The sequence below is a fragment of the Camarhynchus parvulus genome, chromosome 12 (genome assembly GCF_901933205.1).
Source record: "Camarhynchus parvulus chromosome 12, STF_HiC, whole genome shotgun sequence".
Taxonomy (NCBI): Eukaryota; Metazoa; Chordata; class Aves; order Passeriformes; family Thraupidae; genus Camarhynchus; species Camarhynchus parvulus.
In genome coordinates, this window is record NC_044582.1 from 7,439,876 (window position 1) to 7,461,863 (window position 21,988).

At 36.9% G+C, this 21,988-nt stretch overlaps 1 protein-coding gene across 9 annotated transcripts in view; it reads right to left on the reverse strand.

Annotated features, from left to right (window-relative positions):
- The window catches only part of ERC2 (ELKS/RAB6-interacting/CAST family member 2), a 405,797-nt gene that overhangs the window by 84,887 nt on the left and 298,922 nt on the right, over nucleotides 1–21,988 (reverse strand). The window lies entirely within an intron of this gene.

The window sequence follows — 21,988 nt, forward strand, 5'->3', positions numbered from 1 at the left end:
TTTTATGCTAACATATAGTGGAAAATTTATACAAAATATTCATTTCTCAGTTTTACATAAGATTTTGATTTATCCATGAAATCTGTCTGAATAGGAGCGAGTGCCACAGCACTCCAGACCATGAATCAAGTCTGGCTCAGGAAACATTTATTCCCCTTTGTCCATCAATGAACATGCTGTTAAAAGTGATCTCAGCTGCCAATTGGTTTTGAAGCACCCAGACATGAGGGTGGTTTATACACAACTGCCTATTCTCTGAGAACATAAATCAGCTGCAATTTTTTGATATTACTCTCTATGTACACGTGCACTGTTCAAGAACATTATCTGAGGAATTCCCTGGAGCTGTTTTCTACATGAGTGTATGTCAGCTTTTCCTCTTGAGCAGAGCTCCTCCTTTCCTGCAGCACCACCTGAGCCATGCCTGCTCAAAATTGTCACTCCCATGTAACATAATCCCAGCTAAAACTCCCATGTGAGATGTAATCTCAGCAAGCCCCTTGGAATCATCTCTGCCAGGACTAAAAGCCTGCATTCTTCCAAGGGAAGGAATCAATATGATAACAGTGTCTCAGATGGATGCCTAATCTGTCCACATGAGAACCTGCCAGGAGAACACTCACTCACAGTGTAAGATTAAACCACCTTTATAATCTGTCATTAGAAGGAAGAGGAATTCATTCATTTTCCAAAGCTTCTCTATGACTCTCAGTTAAACCTGTCATGTTTTCATGCCTGTATAGAAAATCAGAAACAAAATGCATTGCAAAAAGTAAATCAAAAATCCAATTTCGCTTACAAATTTCTGTTTAGTTTTGTCCCTAAAAATCTATTTCCATTCGTATCCTTCCTACAGAACAAGTATATAAGGTTTAACCACTAAAACAAGACATCAAAAGCTCCATTGTCCTTAAATTGTGACTATTTTTTCTTTTAAACTAACAAACACATATCTGAAAATACAAGTCACCTTTGTGAACTAACACTGATCATATGTCCAACTAATTATTGACATTAATACAGAAAACATTATAAACTTCAGATCAGGAATTATTTTAAGGCAGCCCAGTTAAAGTTTCACAAGAAACAGCACAAACCAACCAAATAGTCAACCATATCTTTAATCACTAAAAAACAAGTATTTCCAAGAAAATACCTCTACAGGTCAATACAACCAAAAATATTATTTCATAGCTTCTTCTGTAATAATTTTTTTTCAAATTTTACTTTAGGAAATCCTTTGCACTGACATTTTTCTCATTACTGTTTTTTAAAGGTAAGGAATTTATGCCTCTAAAACTACCCTCAAAAGCTACCTCCTGGGAAGCAGAGATCACTGCATTGTGTCCCCACAGGAACAGGAGAGGTTACCAGTTAAGAATTAAAGAAAGACAAATCAGTGGCTAAAAAAGGCTTTCTAGAGGAACTAAATATAAGCCAATTCTGACAGCTCTGCTAATCACTTGATTAATCATCTTCAGAAACAATATTAGGGCACATGACAGTAGTTTATCTTTGTAACATCTGTCATCCAGACAGGTATCCACCCCCCCTTCAAACCAAATACATAAAAACCAAGACACGAACCACACCTCGTTTTGGGTAAAATTAACAAAAGTTAAAATTATCAATGTGATTGAATAGTTTAGGGAAAAAAATATCAAAACATACTGACTCCAGCAAAAAATACAATGCAGACTTTTAAGTGAAGCAGAATATCAAGAAAATGACTGCCTTAGTTAGATTTGACCCTGAGGAGCAATACCTGCCTGAAAAACATGGTGATCTGAAGACAAGCTGAAAATGGTGACATGCCCAATATGAGAGCAAACAACCTCACATATTCTTTTGTCAGAAGCAGGGTTATCATCATGATTTCACAATGAGTAAAGCAACACATTGGCATAAAAAGGAGATGGCTTGAACTCTCCATGGTCAGACCAGAGCAGCAGTAACCAGGCTATGTGTCTCTCATCTCAGGCCTCCTTTACAGCACGGTGCAACCCTGGTGCTGTTTTATTTACCATCACTTAACCCACACAGGCAGCATTTTTTTACTCACTAGGAAGCATCAAACTTTTCTCTTTATCTGTGACTCCTGTAGTCAGTACAGGACAGAAGCAGTGGCCCCTAGAATGCAATTTGGAAATGCCTTATCAAGACATGGGGTACTGTAGGTATATAAGCATGGAGCCCTAATTCCCCAGAAACAATCTCCCCCCCAAAACCATCTATGCCTTCTTCCAGCACAAAATACCAACCCCAGCTTCCACTCTGAGCCAAAGGCACACCTATGTAACATAAGGTAATATCTTGCTTTATTAAGGTATTAACCTACACCTGAATGTTTGGCCACCAGAAGCAGCACAGCTTTGCAACCTGACAAACATCTAAGGACAACTTGTCACAAAATTTTGTCTCCATAAAGCATGAAATCCTTGAAATCCTTCATTAAATTCTGCTTTTGTTATGGAATCACAGTTTGTGAGCATTAACCTTGAGAATTACATAAATTCCCATTCCAATAAGAAGACAGAAATCAGTAACTTGCTAGAAAAACAAATTGTTGTCACTCACTCCACCAAGGGGGAATTTTTTCTGGTCATTATTTTAGGTAGCACAATAAAGTACACAGTAAGCATCTTTCCTTGCTCCAAGAAATACAGTGAAATATCAGCTCAATTTCATTAAGGTTGAGTCTATGGGAATTGTGCAGATCCCCATGGCAGAGGCTACCTGGGAAAGTGGGGTCCAGGTAATACTTAAAGATGTCTCACTTATTCCAACAGAATGGGGACCAGTCCACGGTCTGCAGGCTGTGCAGCTGTATCAACTCCTAAATAAAATCCAGCAGGATGCTTTTTCTAAACCCTAAAATCAACAGTGTATCACTTTCCTCTAAGGATCCCTGTTATAACTTATCCATGATACATAAGGTTTCTTGTATTCTGACACACATCTGCTTCTAAGTTTTTTATCAGTCACTCCTCCATACTGTGCACTTTGTTAAATCATCAAAAATCCCTGATTTGTGTTTCAAAGGAAGCACCATACTGCTTAAAAATTATGCTTAAAAATGAACATCATAGATGATCCTCCTAGAACGAACATATGCCTTTTTGATTCCCTGGACTTTTATTTTCATAGTTTAAGATGCAAACATTTTTGACCAGGGAAAAAGCAAATAGAAGGAAAGCAAATGAATATGATATCAGTGCTACTGAGAATAATTCTTTTTAAAAAGCACCACTATTATTTACAGTTTGGAAAATAAAAACCAGAGACCAACTGAGGTGTCAGTTTTTTAATTCACAGTATGACAAAATGATTACCAGGTGTCAATCCAAGTATGCAGTTGATGGGCTGGATTCAGAAATCAGGTGGGAATTTTTGCAAACTGTTTTCAGAAATTGAGATGGATTACTTTATCCCCATGAAGTGAAGTCCCACCAGAAAATGCTGCCCAGCCATAAATGCAACAAGGACTTGAAAATGGAGCCTTTCGAGACCAGGGTCACACCTAGGAGCAAAGCAGGGCATGGGTCTAAACTGGGTGGCAAAGTTACATGCACAAAATTTCAAAATGACATTTCAACCTTAAATTCTAACACTGACTCAGCTTTGGAAATAGAAAACCAAACAAATATTTCTTAAAATAAGGTTTCAATGCTACCAATAATAATATGAATTGCTTTTTACACTAAAATATGCAAAAAAAGGTAATGGGATTTTTTTACTCACTTGGATAGAAAAACAGTAATTAAAAAACTTGATATCTTCTTTCCACCATACAATGGATTTAGGTACTCAGCCTAGCAATCTCCTTTCAATATTTGTAATTACTGGCATTATTTAATAATGAAATTTTGAAAGAGAATTATTTATTATTGAAGAAGATTCAAACTCATTCAAATTTAATTTTTGTTTAAGAAAACTAAAAGGGGCACTTGCTCCATCTTAGCCCCCCAGCTGGTAAATAAATAAATAAATAAATATTATTTTTATGTTTATGGCAAGTTGCCAATGCTCAAATTGGCCTCCTTGAGAGGCTGATAGAGCTGTTTAGTCACTACCACTTTGTTTGAAAAACTGAATGAAAACCAGGGAGGCTAAAAATGTCTTGGTTTACATTCACTAATACAAAAGAGAAAAGAAAGAGTGATAATGGATACAGTGAGGGTAGCTATGCCTAAATACTTTAGAGTCAGTCTCTTTAAAAACAATGTAGGAGGGAAAAAAGAGTCTAAAAACCTCATTGTTCTAATTGCTTTTCATGGGGCTAATTGGTTGGAAGTGACACTGGAGCTTCTCAAAAATGAACTACAGTCTCATTAAAATTGTAAAGGATTTAAAATAAAGCATAATTTTATTATTTCATCCAAATTCATTGTAAATTCTTGGCTTTCCTATAATGACCCACAGTATTTCAGCAAACAACTCAGGATTTTCCCACTATGGGGGCTCCAGTTCACTCCATCTTTTCATTCCCCTTAAAGCCTCTGCATAATATAAAGTTGCTTAATGATAACAGGCTCTGGGGGTCCCTGAAAGGAGCAGAAGGAAGAGCCTACAGTAGAATGCTTGCTTCAGATTTCTTGTTTACTCTGTGCAGCTACTCACATTCCTGAGTGTACTGCAAATTTAAAATACCAAAAAGTTATACATTTCTTATTTTAATTGCAATACAAAATTAGAAACAGATCATCACAGAGAGAAACTAAACCCTACTGAAAACAAGTTTGTTGGTTTTTTTAATGACTGCAGCTGAATATAAAGTTTTGTTATTTTGAAAATGTTTTGACATGTGTTGAATTAAAGCCGAAACAATTTCAAATGCAGTAAAACCTCATCTAGAGATGAACTGAAAAATTTACTGGTTCAATGCCACGGCAAGAAAATTTGGCAATGATACATATTTTTTGAAGTCATTAAAAAGCTGGGAGATTAGTTTTTCACCTAATGTATTGTGTGGAAATACACCTTACCAGACCCATTTATTCTTAATGCAATTTAAATGACATCCAGTGGGTTTAAGCAGACACTAGAAGCAGTACTCCATTTTTAAAAGAATGCCATCCACCATTGTACACAACCAAACAACCAAATATCAAATGAGGTCTGAATAAACCAGTTCTGACCATTTCTTCAGTTCTACTTATATCCTAAAAATCCTCAGTATCTGCCAGAGCACTTTGGGGGCATATCACCAAGAGATTATTTGTCCACTCTACTTCAAAGCATTTAAAAGAGACGGAAAGTTTCCTGTAAATTTTCATGTTCCTTATCTTCATTAGTATTTTGTATCAGTAAGGCTTACTTCCCATTGTGCAGAATACAGAGGCAAACTTGCTGTAAGTAATTGTTAATTACAAGTATCACAAAGTACAAAATGGTCTGTGAAAGAAGGGCTCCTTGGCAGCAACTGTGAAAACTGAACCAAGGTATTTGAGAATTAATCTGCTGCTGAATGTGGTCCTACAAGTGCAGCTTTGGAAATAAAGTTAAAAGAAGCTACTGCTGGCCAACCACAAATTACTTCAAATATAAAAATAAAGACCAATAAATCATCCAAAAGGCAAATCATAATCATAAGGAATGACAAGAAAAAATCCTACAGAACTACTTCCAGGGGTCAGATGAGGTCCCCTTATTCCATGCCTTTTATTTCTCAATCACATGGGTGTATTTTGTCTCAAGAAGAGCTAAGTGAAGAAAAATTTCTTGAGGTTTACATGACTTACAAGATTTTAATTTAAACCAAGTACAAAGCTCAGTTTCAGCGCCCCTTATTAGCAGCCATGTTACAAAGACCAGCAAATTGGGGGGTAAAGCTGCTTTAGCAGTGATGCTTATCTGACTTCAACACATCTTTCTTCATGTTTCAATCAAAGAACAGCTGCTGTCATCCTCCTGAGAAAACAGTGATAACAGAACATGGAGCCAGCCCTAAAACCTGCTAACACAGGAGCCTTTGTGGAAATAACTCATCTGCCCTTAAACTTCACACACAGCAAAGCTTGTGACTGAGGTGAAAGGATGGAGGTAGCTGGAACATTCTTTCAAAGCCTTGTGCTCCCTTTTCCAGAAGGACTCAGATCCAAGACCTTGCTCTCCAGCTGCTGCACCTTGATCTCCAGATAACCACAGGGATGGTCTGTCAGCAGCCAGCCTGTCAGAATGATCACAAACTACTAAATCCATCAGTGTCCCAGCAAAAACCTTTAGGACAAAGCACGGTGTGTCTTAACGTCGACAATCATATTAGCAAAAAGTTATTTTTTAAATAAAATATTAAATTGCTATTTGGGATTTTTTTTTTGTTTGTTTGGACTGATAATAGTTTGGTGAGTTTTGGGGCTTTTTAATAGGTGTAGATATTAATTCTAGTGTTCAGTGAATAATTTGGAGAAACACGTCCCCTTAAGAAAAAGATTTAAACCCTAGTAGTTTCAGTAAAAATAACATTCTACAACAAATGCAGTAGTGAAAAGAAATCACTTTAATGGTAGGACAGTGCATTGAGACATCATGTCCTGGAGAAAGGAGGGAATTCCTTGGACTTACTACCTTTAACAAGGATCATCTGTAGGGTTTTATTTGGTGCAGACAAGAAGAAAGTGAAAGTTTCGTAAACATAACACTTCAATTGATCTAATTTTATTCAGTTTTTATATGAATGAGATCTGTGTATGTTTTAAAACATAGTCACACATCTTCCTTAATACATGCAAGATATTAAAGTCCTCAAAAGTTTTATAAAATTTGCAACTAAGTAATTAATTCCTTTTAGGAGGCTGAGTAACATTCTCCTCTCAAAGGAAGATAGAGAAAATGAAAAGTGAAAATCCTTCTAGGATTTCACATCATTCCTATAACTTCCAGGAAATAACTGCTAATACATAAAATCTCTAAAGATTTAAACAACAAACCACAAGCACCAACATATCGACCTTCAACCTAAAATAACTTTTACTGTATATTGACCTTCCTCATACAGTTGTTTCTTTGCCTTGATAAATAAAACAGCATATTAAGCACGCTGCATACTGTACCTTTGTTAACACAAGAAATTCCCATGAAGAAATGTGTGTGAGGAACACCTCAGAGCTGGATGTGCTCACCTTGCCAGTTGCTAACCACTTTGGTAAGTAAAACTTCCTGCCAATATGGACAACTGGATCCTTTGGGAGGGAAAGCTGGCATGCTCTGCCTCATCAGCCACCCAGCAGCTAAAGGGACATTGAGCAGCACCTCCCCAGCACACACACGCACTGCCTGAGCCCTGGGGGAACCTGAGCTGGGGCTCTGCTCCTCAGTGTGGCCTTTACAAGCCCTTCCTTCTTTCCCTGCCTCACAGAGGATGCTACTGGTCAAGCTGGTCTCACAAAATAATAAACAACGTTTGACTGCGCCTGCAAGAAACATGCAACCCATACAGCTCAAAATGCAAATTTAATGGGATGGGTAAATGCCAGATGGATTTGCATTCATGTGGGTTCAGCTCAGGTATGAGTGATTGGAATGATTGACTCTGAAAGCTTCCAGTCACTCTGTGTAAATAAGGATGGATAAAAAAATTTGGCACCACTGCTCAGTCCCTGAGAGAAGAGTCAAGCCAACTGGCCAAAGGAATTTACATCTGGACTTCCTTGAACATGTCAGGATAATAAAATAGTCCATTAAAAATGTATCTTAATCACTAAAGAAAGAGCCATGACATGCATTCTTTCAACCTCAAATGTTGATATATATTTATTTTTCAATGCATGTCAAATTTTCAAGCTTTCAGAAAATAGAATAATTAGGAAACTGCTAATCTAATTTGTACAATATATTTACAACTTGGGCTTAGTGTGCTTGCAAACATAAGATAAACCAACAAAACATCACATATACATCCAGGCAATTAATGTTTTCTTTGAAGTTGTTGTAAATAGGAATCAAATGAAAATATATCCTTATAGAACCAGGAAGTCATGCCAGAGGGCACCTTGTAATTTTTGAAATATTGTTTTAAATAAGCAGATTGACCAGTTGATTAATTTCCAGTGATGACACTGCAGGTATCTTGGAGTTTTTTTAGCTCAATGGCCATATTGTAATTTATTGAGTGCTAGATAACCTACCAGATTCCTACCTGGAAACTCAATAAACAGCACTGTCCTAACCACAAAACCAAAATAGCTGAGTTTATACTTTTAAGACTTCTGCACAACAAGCTGCCTTTTTACTAAGTGGCAAACCCTTGGGAAAACACTACAGACCTGATCTGGAATCTGGTAGAGCTGATTTCTGCCTGGACATAAAGACAGCTTAAATCTGGTGAATCAAACCCACTCACAGTTTTTAGCATTAGGAATTCTTTGATGGTGCATGGGCATTTTGGTCATGTTCTTTAGCATGATACAGCTCTTTCACCACAGTAATGCAAATAGTGCACAATTCTGAGAAAATCAGAAGAAAAGGGAAATTTAGTAGATGTCAAATGGCAAAAAAGCAGCTATTAAAAGAGTATATAGGTTCTTACATAAGCATGAGATCCCTTCATCTGCTGTCAATGACAGTTTGTAAAAACAGCATTATAATAAATGTAAATGTACATGTTATAGTGATTTAAGGAAATCAATATTTTCAAATATAGATCTAAAACTATGTGCACTAAACGTATTGATGCTTAACATACATTTGATTCATTATTTCAATCTGCATGGGTGCACTGGCCTTTGTTCAGACAAGGGGAAAAAAAGGATTTGGACATGGAAGCCTTGGTGCACTACATCATACTGCACTCCAGTTTCACATCGAGATTCTTTTATGACATGTTAATTTTGTTTTAAAATTGAATTCTTTCTGCTAAACCTGTAAAGCTTTTGATTATTGACTCCAAGCACAGAGATTTCACATCGTAAAGTTATTTAAACTATGTGCACACCCTACAGATTAGTAAGTGCCAAATTCTTCCATTGTTTCCAAATTTTTGTCCTGCTTGGATATCATACAAGCTGTCCTATACAATATAACATCTCTGCCAGAAATTGCTAAAGTGAGAACAAGTGTTCAAGACTCATTGCAGCAGTTGCCTTGGAAATTGGCAATAAGGATCCAAAATTCTTTCTCTACCACACACCCAAAGTTTTGAGTCATTCCTGATTTCATTGGAGTAAATTTATACTGTGCAGTCTGTATTCATGGATTCTTTCTAAAATCTCTTCTTCATGTTCTACAGGAAAACAGACAAACAGAAATTAGGATGCATTGTTTGGAGGGAGAGCAGTGAGATGGATTCCTATGGCTAAACTGCCTTTGGAGTGGACTGGAAAGGCTGCCAAGCAGCAGCCCTTGACTGTCTTTGGAGAGTGAAGAGTCCAGCAGACAAGGCCCTGACTCTTAGAAATGAAAAACAGAGTGTCAATGATGCTCCATCCACAATGAGGGAAAAAGTAATTTACTTTACCTTCTATACAACTTCCTACACCATTCCTGATTACTCTTAGCTCCTGAATGTGTTAAATTCTGTGAAGACCTTTCAGACTTTATTCTAGCAAGTGGAAAACAAGAGACAGGGTATTATTAACCTCAAAAGTTGAGGGGTTTAATTCAAAAACTCATTAAGTAAAAAAAGCGAAACTCTAATCTAATTATATGTTATATTTTATGTTCTATATCTAACTGTAATGCACATGTGTGTTTCTAAATCCATTATATATGTCAGAATTCTCCATCCATTAATGGACAATTAAAAAAAAATCAAAACCTAAATGCAGCCTGGCTATCTTATTGAATGTAGACATCTGACAAGAAAAATGAGGTAAGATGCTTTTTCCAGTATAGCTTCAGTTAGATGTGGAGAACACAAGAACAATTTCTTAAGCTTTCCTAAAGGGAGTAGAGCTTTTGCAAGAATTTGACAAAAAGCCACAATGAAAGAAGAAAAGCTCTCACTACTCATGTGTTATTGGTAGCTCACAAAAGCAAATAAAAGCATCTGAAACAAACAATATCAGTTACAACACTATTGGTTTAATAGTTTATTGTGGGTTTTATTCTACTGAAAAATTTGACCTATTCTTCAGCTACTTTTTTTTCTGTGCTCTGTTCTGTATACGATTGAAGATAATTTAACTCACTGTGCCAATTATGACTATTTCTTACTGCCCAAATGCTTTACTGTAATAATGTAATCAGTATAAATTGTCTAACTCAGCTGGAAGAGCCTTTCAGAAGATTTGTCTTCGGGCTGGCAAGATGCTGTGTATGCTACATCTCCATCCATACTAAATCCCAGGCAGTTTATTTTGTATTAAAGCTTCTGTGTGGTGACTCACCTAGAGTAGCAGACAGTTTATATGCGTTAGTTATTACCTTAAGCAATGAATAAAACAACTGTTTTCTATTCTGAAAGCCACTTTTCTAAAGGGGCTTTTATATTCATAGCCTGAAGTAATCACCAAAACAAAAGCTGCCTTAGCACAACACAGCCAAAATCAAAGGCAGAAGGAAAACCTCCTCCTCCTTTGTGTTCTAGACCTCACCTCCCTCTCCTTTCCTGCCTTGAGGTTTCAGCTGTGTGCTGCTCATTCTACATACCTGCAAAAGTAAAATACAAATGGCAGTAATTTGACTATTTGGGGAATCTAACCAAATTAATTAAAACAAACAATTTGATAAGTTAAATTATCAAATAAGGAAGCAGAAGCAAAAGGTAGATGATCTATTTTACATATATTTCCTTGAGTTAATAGCTGGATACCTAAGGTTGCAGTAGTCATGATTTTAATTGGGAGAAAACAAGTTGGATCTGGGGTAGGAATGCAGATTATGAACTATAGCAAAGCCACAGTAAATAAATTGTACTGTCAAGTGAGATTAGCCAAAGACAAGAGGGAAAAAACATAAGAAAAGGAAAATAGGAGAAAATGGAAACAAAAGGAATTCAAAAGAATGATGGAGAAAATCCACCAGAGAACAACTTGAAGAGTTGAAAGAAATTATGACTATTTTTCTCTCAGTCCTTTGTTGTTCTCCCCGTATCCTAATTCTACCCCTAACGCTCTTAGCACACAGTTTACCTATCCCTCTCATTGGACATAACCCAAATAACCTGTTTTGCCATTCACCTTTTCACTCCATCTCAGAAGTTCGATCCTGCCAAAACAAACTACGCCCTGCCCTCATGCTAAAGCTAACCCAGTCCTCCAGCTCCTTCCTGCCTCCCCCTGCTGAAAACACACCCGGGGCTGCAGCTCTGTCATTAATCACACAGGACAATCACAGCTTTGGAGAGGGCTCTTTTCCTCAACCTGCACTCCCACAAAGCCCATTCCCAACTTCACAACCCATCTCTTCCTTCTCACTCCCATCTCACCAAGCCAAATCTTTCCTCCTCACTACTGGCAGTGGGAATGAAAAAGCAGCAGAAGAAAGCCAGGATATTATTTAGCCAAAATTGCTAAATCTGAGCCAAGTACAACTGTATAGTTTTTTGATGAAGTTTCAGTTCCTTTATAAGAATGGCAAAACCAAAAAGAAATTATTATTCTATAAGGCAGGAAGACTATTTTCTGTCACCTCATCATGCTTCCTTTCAGTTCCTGGGAATAGCAGTGTCTTCCTGCAGTAATTTTCATTTAAGGACCACTACCTTACACAAGCTGTACTCCTGTCATAGGCATTGAAACATTTAATAATTCTGCAGAATCCACACAAGTCTTCAGGACATTAATTACCATTAAGTTTTAAAACATCATCTACTACCAGAAACTACCTCTTACTGTGTTACTCATATGGTGGCCTTAAGAGCTAAATTAGCAAAATAAGCCAAAAAGTCAAACACCCAAAACAAGCAAAAAACCCAAACCATAAAGGGGGACAAAATTTTTTTAAAATTAAAATGCAGATTCAATATCATATTGTAAAATAAATTTGAACACATCCCACATAAAAAAAAACACCAGTTGTAACAAGATACCCAGATCCTTCCTGTTTGTGGTTTAAAACCTTTTCCCCCTCCCCATTTTCATTCAGTATTTCAAAGCAGCATCTGGGTGAAACATGTTCTAAATATTGTGATTTATTTATTGCCTGCAACAATACTTGGCAATAGGAATATGCATGCAACAACCCCAGACAACACTTGCAAAGACACTGAGAAAAGCAAGCTCTTGTAAAAGACAATTAGTTCCCTGAGCGAGTGGGCAAGCAGTGACATGCATTTTGAATGACATGTCTAAGTTTCAACAGCAGCTTGCAGGAAACATTTACATTTGAAAAATCCCTACTTTGACCTCTTTTTGCAGTTTGCTTGCTGGCAGATAGGAGTACATGACAAATGAAGCTAATTGAAGTGGGCTGGATGCCAGAGAGCACCTGATGGTGCTTTAGGTGAGAGGTCAGTGACACAACACCAGCAGGTGTAATAACAACCTGGGGCTCTCTGTAAAGGAAACGCAAACAAGAATTCAGCCCCGGGATATTCGGGACAGAGCCGACCTGTGACTGGCAGCCAGGCTGCCTCGGGAGAGTGGCGATGCTTTGTCACAACTGTATCCAGACATGGCTTTGAGCAGTGTCTCACAAAGTATGGAGTCTTGAGCTAAAATCATGAAGCAACATAAAACTGGGCACTGAAGAAGAAAGCAGTTTTTCTACTATTAAAAAAAACAAACCCAAAGACACAGAATAAGTTGTTCTGATGCTCAGCACCTGTTTTTACCTTTATCTGTCACCGATTAAAAACCACACTGCTGGAACTACCTGACCATCAGTCTTGGAAACACTTGACAAGAGAGTAACTTGCTCCTGCAAACTCTGCATACTCTACCCACCATTTCTGGGAAGAATATAGAAAAACAATATGTAAATAACATTTTAAACCAATGTTCTTCCATCTTACTAAATCGCATTATTTTGTCAAACACCTCTCCTGTATATTTGGAGGTTTTATATTCCAACTATTGCTTTTGATCTAAGCAAAATTGATTGGCTGATAAACAATATTTTTCTTGCTAAAGGCATCTAAAATTGCATTATAATACCAAAAGCAATGCAAACAATTTGGACCAACCACAGTGCAGTCTTGCAACAAAGACAGTAAACAGTGCAGCTTTCATACATTTGGGATTATTTTCTAGAATACTCCATCCACACTTGATTTTTTGAATATTTGCATCTTTTTTTGATTTTAGATTTATATATTCCATGCTGTTTTAGAATCTGGCAATGGATCTCTGTCCATTTCAAAAAAAATCCATCATGGCATTAAAAGAATGTAAGAGTTTTTGGGCAATGGGATAAATACTTTAATTAGTGTTTGCAGGATCCTAGTAAAAACTATCTGTGCCATATGTGTACCTACATTTGATCTCACATGATAAAATTATGAAAATACTGGGCTTTGTAATTAGCTCAGTGGTCTCTGAATGACCATATGTGGTAGGTCCTGCTTGGTGAGAAATATATTCTGATTTTCTTTCACATAAAAAATATCTATACCACAATTAATTATTAATACATTTTTTCTTAAGATGATAGTCCATCAGGCAATTCAAGTGGGGGCACTTATTAAAAGACTCATTGATGAGATTTTTATATCATACCTGGAGTAGAATACAGCAAAGGTGTGTTATACTTAGATTGCATTCATGATTTATACTGCAAAGAGAGTCAAAATCATAAAAATGAGAACAGCATAGCTGACATTCTCTCCAAAAGTTCTGGTGTGAAATCTTTCCCTCAAAAAGTCATGGGACAATGACAGAGTTTACTGACACCAATGTGTTGCTGTGCTGTAAATCCTCCAGGACAGTGGAAGCTTCATGTGCTACATTCTTCCTCTTCAACAAACATGTATTCAGCACTTAATAAATAAAATATGATGAAACCATGAGAAAATAAAGATTTCTAAACCCAGTATTATAGTTTCAGAAAAAAAGAAATAAATTGAAACACCCACTGTCATTACTTTTGAAGTAAAAAACAGTCTGTGGCTTTCAGATCTTCCAGCTGGTCAAGTCTGTTTCTGAGCAGCTTTTATGTATAAAACCATGTACCACCACACCCTGCAGGGCTGTTGCACCATACTCCAAATTCATGGTGCAGTTGACTATTAATGAATTTTTCTAAATATAGAAAGCATACACAAATGAAAAATATGTAACCACTTCCACGTGCAAAGAGCTTTTTCTTCTGAAAATCAAAATGCAGTTTCATGAGGTGCTTAGCAATTCTTCCTTCAGAGAAGTTCCTATCCTAAGACAACTTAGTTGCACTTACATGCATCAGATCACGTAAAACCGTGAAACTGAATGCACAAAGACAGCATTTGAAATATTTCTAACATCAGTTATTAACTGAAGCTTGCTTTATGGGTGCTAAGCAGATACTCAGCTTTGTCCCTCCACCCATTTGAGGGAGAATGTACTTATGTGTTAATCACCTGCTGGGTGGTGGTGGGGAATCTATCCTTTGATCAAAGGAGACATACTGGTTTTACTTTACATCCTGTCTCTCTGGCTCTCAACTGGCCCATAGCTGGAGGGATTCATTTCAGGATTTTTCTTTATTCCAAGTATTCTGTTACTGGCTGCATACCACCACTCAAGGCATCAGGGCTAAAACCAAACACTCTTTGTGGTACACCCATATGACAGACTTCAAAATGGAAACAATATTGAAGTTAAACCTGTAAGATCAAGTTCGCTGAAACCCTGCAACGCATGAAGCTTTTGAACACTTCAGCATCAGATCAAAGTTTGACAGACTCAAGGAGAGAATCAGTACATTTAAACCTATCAATCCTCAAGGAAAAACAGAGCACACTGGTAAAAGTACAGCTGACAGTGCTCGTTTGGTCTTGCTGCTAACAGCAGTCAAATATAGCCAGAGAGCTCCTGGGTTTTTCTCTGTACTATACCTTTTTTCTGTGACTGAGGCAAGGTTTTCTCACTCAGCTTGTTTAAAGCACATTTTTGGAGCTACACTGCTTTTAAGAGGGAAAGACAAGGTATTTTTCTTCTGAAGGATCACATCCAGATAAAATGTTTCAAACTTCCTTCAAGCAATAAGACTGCATCTGTGAAGGATTCACATACAAGTTCAGCAGTTTTCATACTAAGACCTCTCTTCCCCACAAAACCAAAAGAAAAGGTATCCTAAGACACTGCAATTCTTGAACAAGTTGTCTTCGCTTCTTCTAATTAAACATTAGAAACTTACTGAGTAAAAGAGATAAACTTAAAAAAAAAGAATTAGTACTCTGAGCTCTTTTCTCACTTGCAATCAGTTGCAGACTTTTTTGGTTGACAGGTTCAATTCAAAGAACTATTGCTACTAGCAGATATTTTTGAGGATTATTCATTTTCCTTAAAATGAAGAGTCATTCTAGTTCTAAATATGTTTCCACCTATTAATTACTCAATGGAAATAGATTATAAACCTCAAGGTAAAGAGATTTGCAACACTGAAACTGTAAAATAGCTCATTTCAATTATAAAACAGTTAACAATACAACAGTTTCTTATTAAAGTTTCTGCCACCGACTTTAGAAATTAGGCAAATTGACAAATGGAGAATAAGATCTCTTGGAAGATGAGTTGTGTAATAGATGGATTAAAAGCTGAATGTGGTTTGGTAAAGAAATCTGGCAAAGAAAAGCAGCCAGCAAATTTCAAGCAGTTTTACAAGTTTTTTTAAAAATGTCCTATCATTCATAAATATATTACAAATGAATGCTGCAGGATCTACATAAATTTCTCAACAACTTTATCAATCTCAACATAGTATGACTGTGGGTAAGTTAAATAAGGTGGATAAGGATGCTTTCATTAAATCGAACCACAGCTGCAACATGGAGTAAAGCACACAAGAGAATTTACAAACTTGGTAAAAACACTTATTTCAGCAGTATAACATTGAAGGCAAGAAACTTTTATAATTTTTTCCCTGCAATTAATGTAAGTAAGGATATAATACTCAATTACTTAAGAAAAAAAACATAAAGCAATCTTAGAGCACTTCCAATGCAAAAGGCTTGAACAGAGTTCAATCAGAATGTTGGGATCTGTTACTACTTACTCAGGTATAAATTCCTATTGGCCTGTAGCACCAAAGTCAGACCTGAAACCTCTAGCTGCCATAATCAAAATCATCCTAGCTGACAGAATCCCTGAATCATTAAAAACTTACCTCAGTGTTTGCATTTGACCCTCACCATATTCTTGGAGCTAAAATGAATCCTCATGAGAAGTTCACAAGCAGGCCAGCTCAGCAGATGGAAGACACAACACAAGAATGCAACTGTGCTGCTTTGATGGCTCCAGCAAAATCAGACTGAGGCCTCAGCCACATTGGGAACAGTAGCCATTTATAAGCTTCCAGATTTATTTGAGATTTATCACCTAATTTCAAGGTCCGAGAACCATGTGTGACAAAATTAATAATATTATTAATATAATTGGCTTAGGAAAAGCTTGTTGCAAGATCTATCAAAAAATCCCAACTAAAAAGAAATTAGAAAACTCGTTTTCCTAAAACGTGACACAGATTTACTCTCCAAAATTACAGCTCCATGGAAAATATCATTTATTACTGATCTCCATGCTTGCATCTGGTAGAAATATGTCTATCTGCAAAATGAACAAAGAGTTTCTGATTCTGATTAGTTAAACAAGAAAACTGCACTGGATTAATTTCTATTATTTTAATAACCTCATTACCTAAATTGGTGCTATAGACTTTGAAGATAAAGTGATTTCAGGAAGGGTCCTTTTGTTTTTAACTGATGGATATAATTCTCTTCCAGACTAAGCTTTTCCACTTGAAGATGTTAGTGCCACTGGCTGCTGTGCCCCAGCATCAGCTGGATGTTATCACTGCTCCTCTGCTCCCTTATCCACGCCAGGCAAGGACAGCCAGGCTGGCCTGATGAATGGGCACTCATCACTGCTGATGCTAACCTGGCTTGAAGTTGATAAGGGATTGATTCCTTCTGCTGATGGATCTGGGGAGTTACAATCCCAGCAGAAAAAGAGTGGCAAGTGGATAATGGTGGGTGGCAATAATGTCCTCAGCTGGCACAGCTGCACAGCTTAGGCTGGGGACAGATCTCACCCATTCAGGTGTGCTGTGGAAGGAATCCAGCTCCTCATCCCTCTCCCCTAGGAGACTATGACTTCTTCAAACCCTTCAGTAACACTGTTCAAGTGAGTAGCTTGCTCATTTTAGTAAAAAAGTTCTGGTTCAAAGTAAAACTAGTACATAAAGTGTGTAGCTAGCTTGGCTGGCTTTGGTACAACTCAGAGCCAAGCTGAAGAAGGGCTCATGGCCTGGCCAGCCAGATGTGCTGAAAGGCTCCAGGAGGGAACCTGTGAAATCATCACAGCTCTTCTGGAAAACAGATCTATACACATTTTCACTAGTTAATTGGTCTGTAAAGATCAATACAGGAACAAAATGAAACAGCAAAGTTCTGCCATTTCTGACATGCAGGGACATTCCATCACCACTGGAAATGAACAATTAGCCCAAGAGATTTTTTGAACAAATAAGAACATTGATGCCAAAACAGATGACTAATTAGAGTGGGACAGTATAGTGAAATCAGAAATATTAACAGGCATTTCTTAGCTATTTCTAATTAATCACATTGGTATTTACAACTAGAGCAAAATTATACAAATAGCTTAATATTGCCAAAACAATCCCAAGATGCAAATACGGAACTTAATTAAATCACAAACCAGTATTTTCCATATCTTTCTGTGTTTTTCTCTCTGTTGTAGAATTATTTATAAATTATCTTGCTTCAGCCACTGATTTGAGGCTCATACTCAAGACAATCCCACCCTGCCCAATGCCTTTACTCTGTCAGAAAAAGGACAGGAGTCTGCAAGGATGCCTGCTGGAACAGCCAAATGCTTTCATTTCTTTCTTTGCACCTACACCACCCTCAGCTCAGCCTGAGCTGCAGCCACCACTCCCTGAAGATGTGTTCCATTATTGTGGGTGTGTGACCTGAAAACCTGCTCCCATACAGAACCAGTGCCAGAAGAGCAGAAAGCACAGCAGAGAGTGTGGATGTGACTCCAAACTGGCTCCAGCCCTGTGGCTGGGGGGACTGGCTATCTCTGACAGCAGTCAGCACCTCTCAGAGCTTTTCCTTGAGAGAACCAAGAGACAAATGCAATGACAACTGGTATTTCATTGATGTTAAGTAGGTCAGCACCGAGAGGTTTTCTTTTTTTTTTCCTTATTTTTAAGGTGGCATTACAGTATTGTAACTAAGAGAATATTAAAAATAGATATTAGAAGATTTTAATTAGGTATAAAATTTCCATCCTTTGATGAACATTTTCTCTTGCATTTTTTCATAAACTTCCCAAAACAATTTATACAAATCTTGTTTATTCAAAATTGGGTTTTTTCATCTTTTAGTGTTCAACTGTAAAATCTTACAATCAAAAGTTTATGTCATATGACCTTTGATTAGACCAGGAGGTACATTTGCTTCCAAACAAAGCAGGACCTTCCAACCAGAACGATCTGCAGGCAGTCCCACATTCACATACCCTAATATTCACTAACAACCCTTCAAAACTGTTTTCAAGACAAATAACAGTAATTTCACACATTCTCATGATAATATGTAGATGTGAAATCCAACACAATGCAATTCATCACTGAAATCATATCTTTAGAGCAGATTTTTGCAACATTTTTCAAGATGGCAACAGCTTAAGATTTTAAATAACTGCCAGATGATTTTATTACTTGTGTGAAATCAGTAATTAACTATTCCATTTTACAGCAACTATAGCATTTCAAAACAAAGATGAAAGCTGTGAAAACACATACAGCCTTTTCTCACTTTCTACAGTGTTTAAAACTGCTCTGGTATGTTATTTATTTTTACTATGGAAGATTATAAAAGAGCACGACTGATGATGATGGTAGGCCCTGTGGTTGTTGTCATCAGACTGACTACATCAAAAGCTTTAAAGTTCAGTTCATCAGCTACATTTTCTCTTTTTTGTACACCTTCTGCACCTGCAGTGAAAAAGCTGAGGCCAAAGTTCAGGCAGAATGGCCTGACTCACACAGCTAAAATACAAGGAAGAGACAAAAAACTATTGAATTGATGTAATTCATTCCTACAGTTACACATGAGGGTGATTTGGTGCTTCATAAATACAATGTTTAAGATTAGATAAATGCCTGTCAAAGAACATCTAGCTCATACAAATAATTTTGAGAATACATTTGTATATATGCACAGGTGCAATGAGTACTACGTACATGTGTACTATGAATAGAACAATCAAAAGGAAGAAACTGCTCTGAGTAAAAACTACTAAAAGAAAATAATACAAATAACAGGGCTTTCATTAACTCCAACAGGCCCAGGGTTTCAACTTCCAGCCTTAACTCTCATGTCAAGTGATTGACATATTGCCAGTATATAATCAGTAAAAAATAACCAAATACAGCCAAACAAATCCCCACTTTTAATGAAAACCTTCTGTCTTCAGAAGTGAGCAATTAATATCTAAAAATACTAGCAGTAGTATTGAAATCTTTAAGAATAAAAGAAAGGTAAGTTTTTAACTAATATAAAATATCCCAATAAAAATAAAAGCTATAAATTCTTCCATTAAGAATAAAAGTATTTTAACAGGAATAAACACTAGTCACAAATCTGTCCATGGTTTGGAAAACAAACAATTGCTTGGGAGGTTCCTCCTTTTGTTAAGTAAAAACTAAGTTACAGTAAAACAACAATCATGCCTAAAAATTCACAAATCCAAAATGCCCTTCAGCTCCAGTCAATGTAGCAACACCCATTTATCTAATTAAGCATAGAGCTGGTATTCACACACTCAATGAGAAAATTAAAATGAACACTGCAAACAGTCATGCTCCTCATTTTTCCCTTGCCTTGCATGCTACTGATGCTCATTTCAAAGCTAGTATGTTTTTTTTTCCAAAACAAGCCAAACAAAAAGAAAAATCAATGATTTACAAAAGTCCTAACTTGAAATAATGAAAACAAAAAGCAGAACAATAGCTAATAGTTAATGCCTTTAAACACATCCTTATATAGCAACATGACCAAATTCTGTTCTGCTTTGTACTGCTAGTTTTAGCAAGCACATCTTGAAAGAGAACTGTTCACCACATCTCAGCAAAGACAAATCTAGGCACCACATTTGTTTCATAACAGCCTTCTCCTCCTTCTCCCTGAAGCATATGAAACACATCCAACAGTTTGAAGTGAACAGTGAATGTTTGCCTGAGCAATATTCTCTCATCCACACTGCAGACAATTTCTGTTTTGAAGGAGTTTTTTACTGAATGGCACTGATGCCTTGTGAAGAATGCCCACACAGTGTCTACCAAGGCTAAATTTTAAATTTACAGATTTCATGGGCTGCTCCTAAAACCAAATTTAGCAGTCTAGCTGTATGATCCTATTTCCAAAAGCACAAGCTATCAGCTGCTGCCAGGCACAGGCTTCAGTCACCCTCTGTTTCACGTGTGAAGGGAACCCTGAGGATGTCACAGACAATAAATTTATCCAAACATCCGATCTGCTTCACATCTGACACAGAACACAGTCTACAGTACTGTACAAACAAAGTACTGTACAAACAGGTTTTGTGCTGAGCTCTCTCTCACACATGGACAGCTTGTGGCAAAGCCTGAACTGTTTTTCCAGCGTCTGCTGCACTTCAGTGGTTGGAACTGGAAAGGGAAAACAAGCACTTGTGTTCTACCTGCACCACAAAACATTTTCTGAGGGTCACATGGTTTCAGTTACCCATGACAGATTGCTATATAGGCTTAATTCTTAAAACTTATCATCACCTCATGATTTTCTTTCTTTTTTTTTTTCCTCTGTAAGGGTGAGGAGAGGGGAAGAGATCCTGTTTCTAACAAGACTCGAGCACTGCAGCTGAACTGGCTACCAAATGGGCTGGCCAGGGAGATTTCCCTGAACACTTTGCCAGCTCTCTACAACCTCACAGCACTTTCTTATCCTGAAGTTTAAAGGGACTGCACTTTTTTTTAAACTAACTGTGTTTTGAACATAATTAGAGGGCCAGCCTGCATTATCTTTACTGAGGCAGAGTCCCACCTCATGGCCTCCAGAAAAGCTCTGATTGCATAAATCAACCATAACCATTAGTCTTGGAGCAAAACAAGATCAGAAGCTAAATGTTTTGGTATATCAGGCACTTATGTTTTTTGGTCGGGAAAAAATCCTCTTGAAGAAAAATCAACTACAATTCAAAAGCATATAATCTATTTTACACTGCTCTAATAGATGCTAAATAAACATTCCCTCCATCTCTTGTCAGCCAGCTTTCAAAATCATTGTATTCTTTATACACAGGTTTTCTTAAACCAAATCAAATGTGGTTTTGAGTCTCTAAAAGGGCAAAAACATGTTCCACGTTGCAATGAAAATGCAGTCACAGTTTAAATAATTTAAACTGTATAACTACAAATTATGACAAATATACAAAGTACAAAATAGTAAGGTGAAGATTTTTTTCTAGAAACCCACATTCTTGCAGTTCAAATACTTTTAAAATTAAATTGTTCCTATTCTATTTTCCTCTCCAACATAAAATATATTCCTCATGTTCATTCTCATTGGGTCTCTTGTTTTCTTCATGTTCACAATTAGCTTTTGACAGATGTCTGCAGTAACCAAAAAAATACATAGAAGCTTTTCTAAATAAGATGGATATACACCCAATTTAATTTTATTAATGTTGTGTTTTAATATACTCTTAGTTGACTGAGAGATTTGATTTCCCTCAGCCATACTACTTGTTATGAAAATCAGCAGAGTGTAAGAGGCAGAATGGTAAAATGCCAAAGGCAATATAATGTGTGGAAGCTTTAATAAAACATTAATCTTTGCTTATGTGAGTAGATTTTGCTCCTCTGAACAGGCCCAATTGTTCCTGTAAGAAGCAGTAAGCAA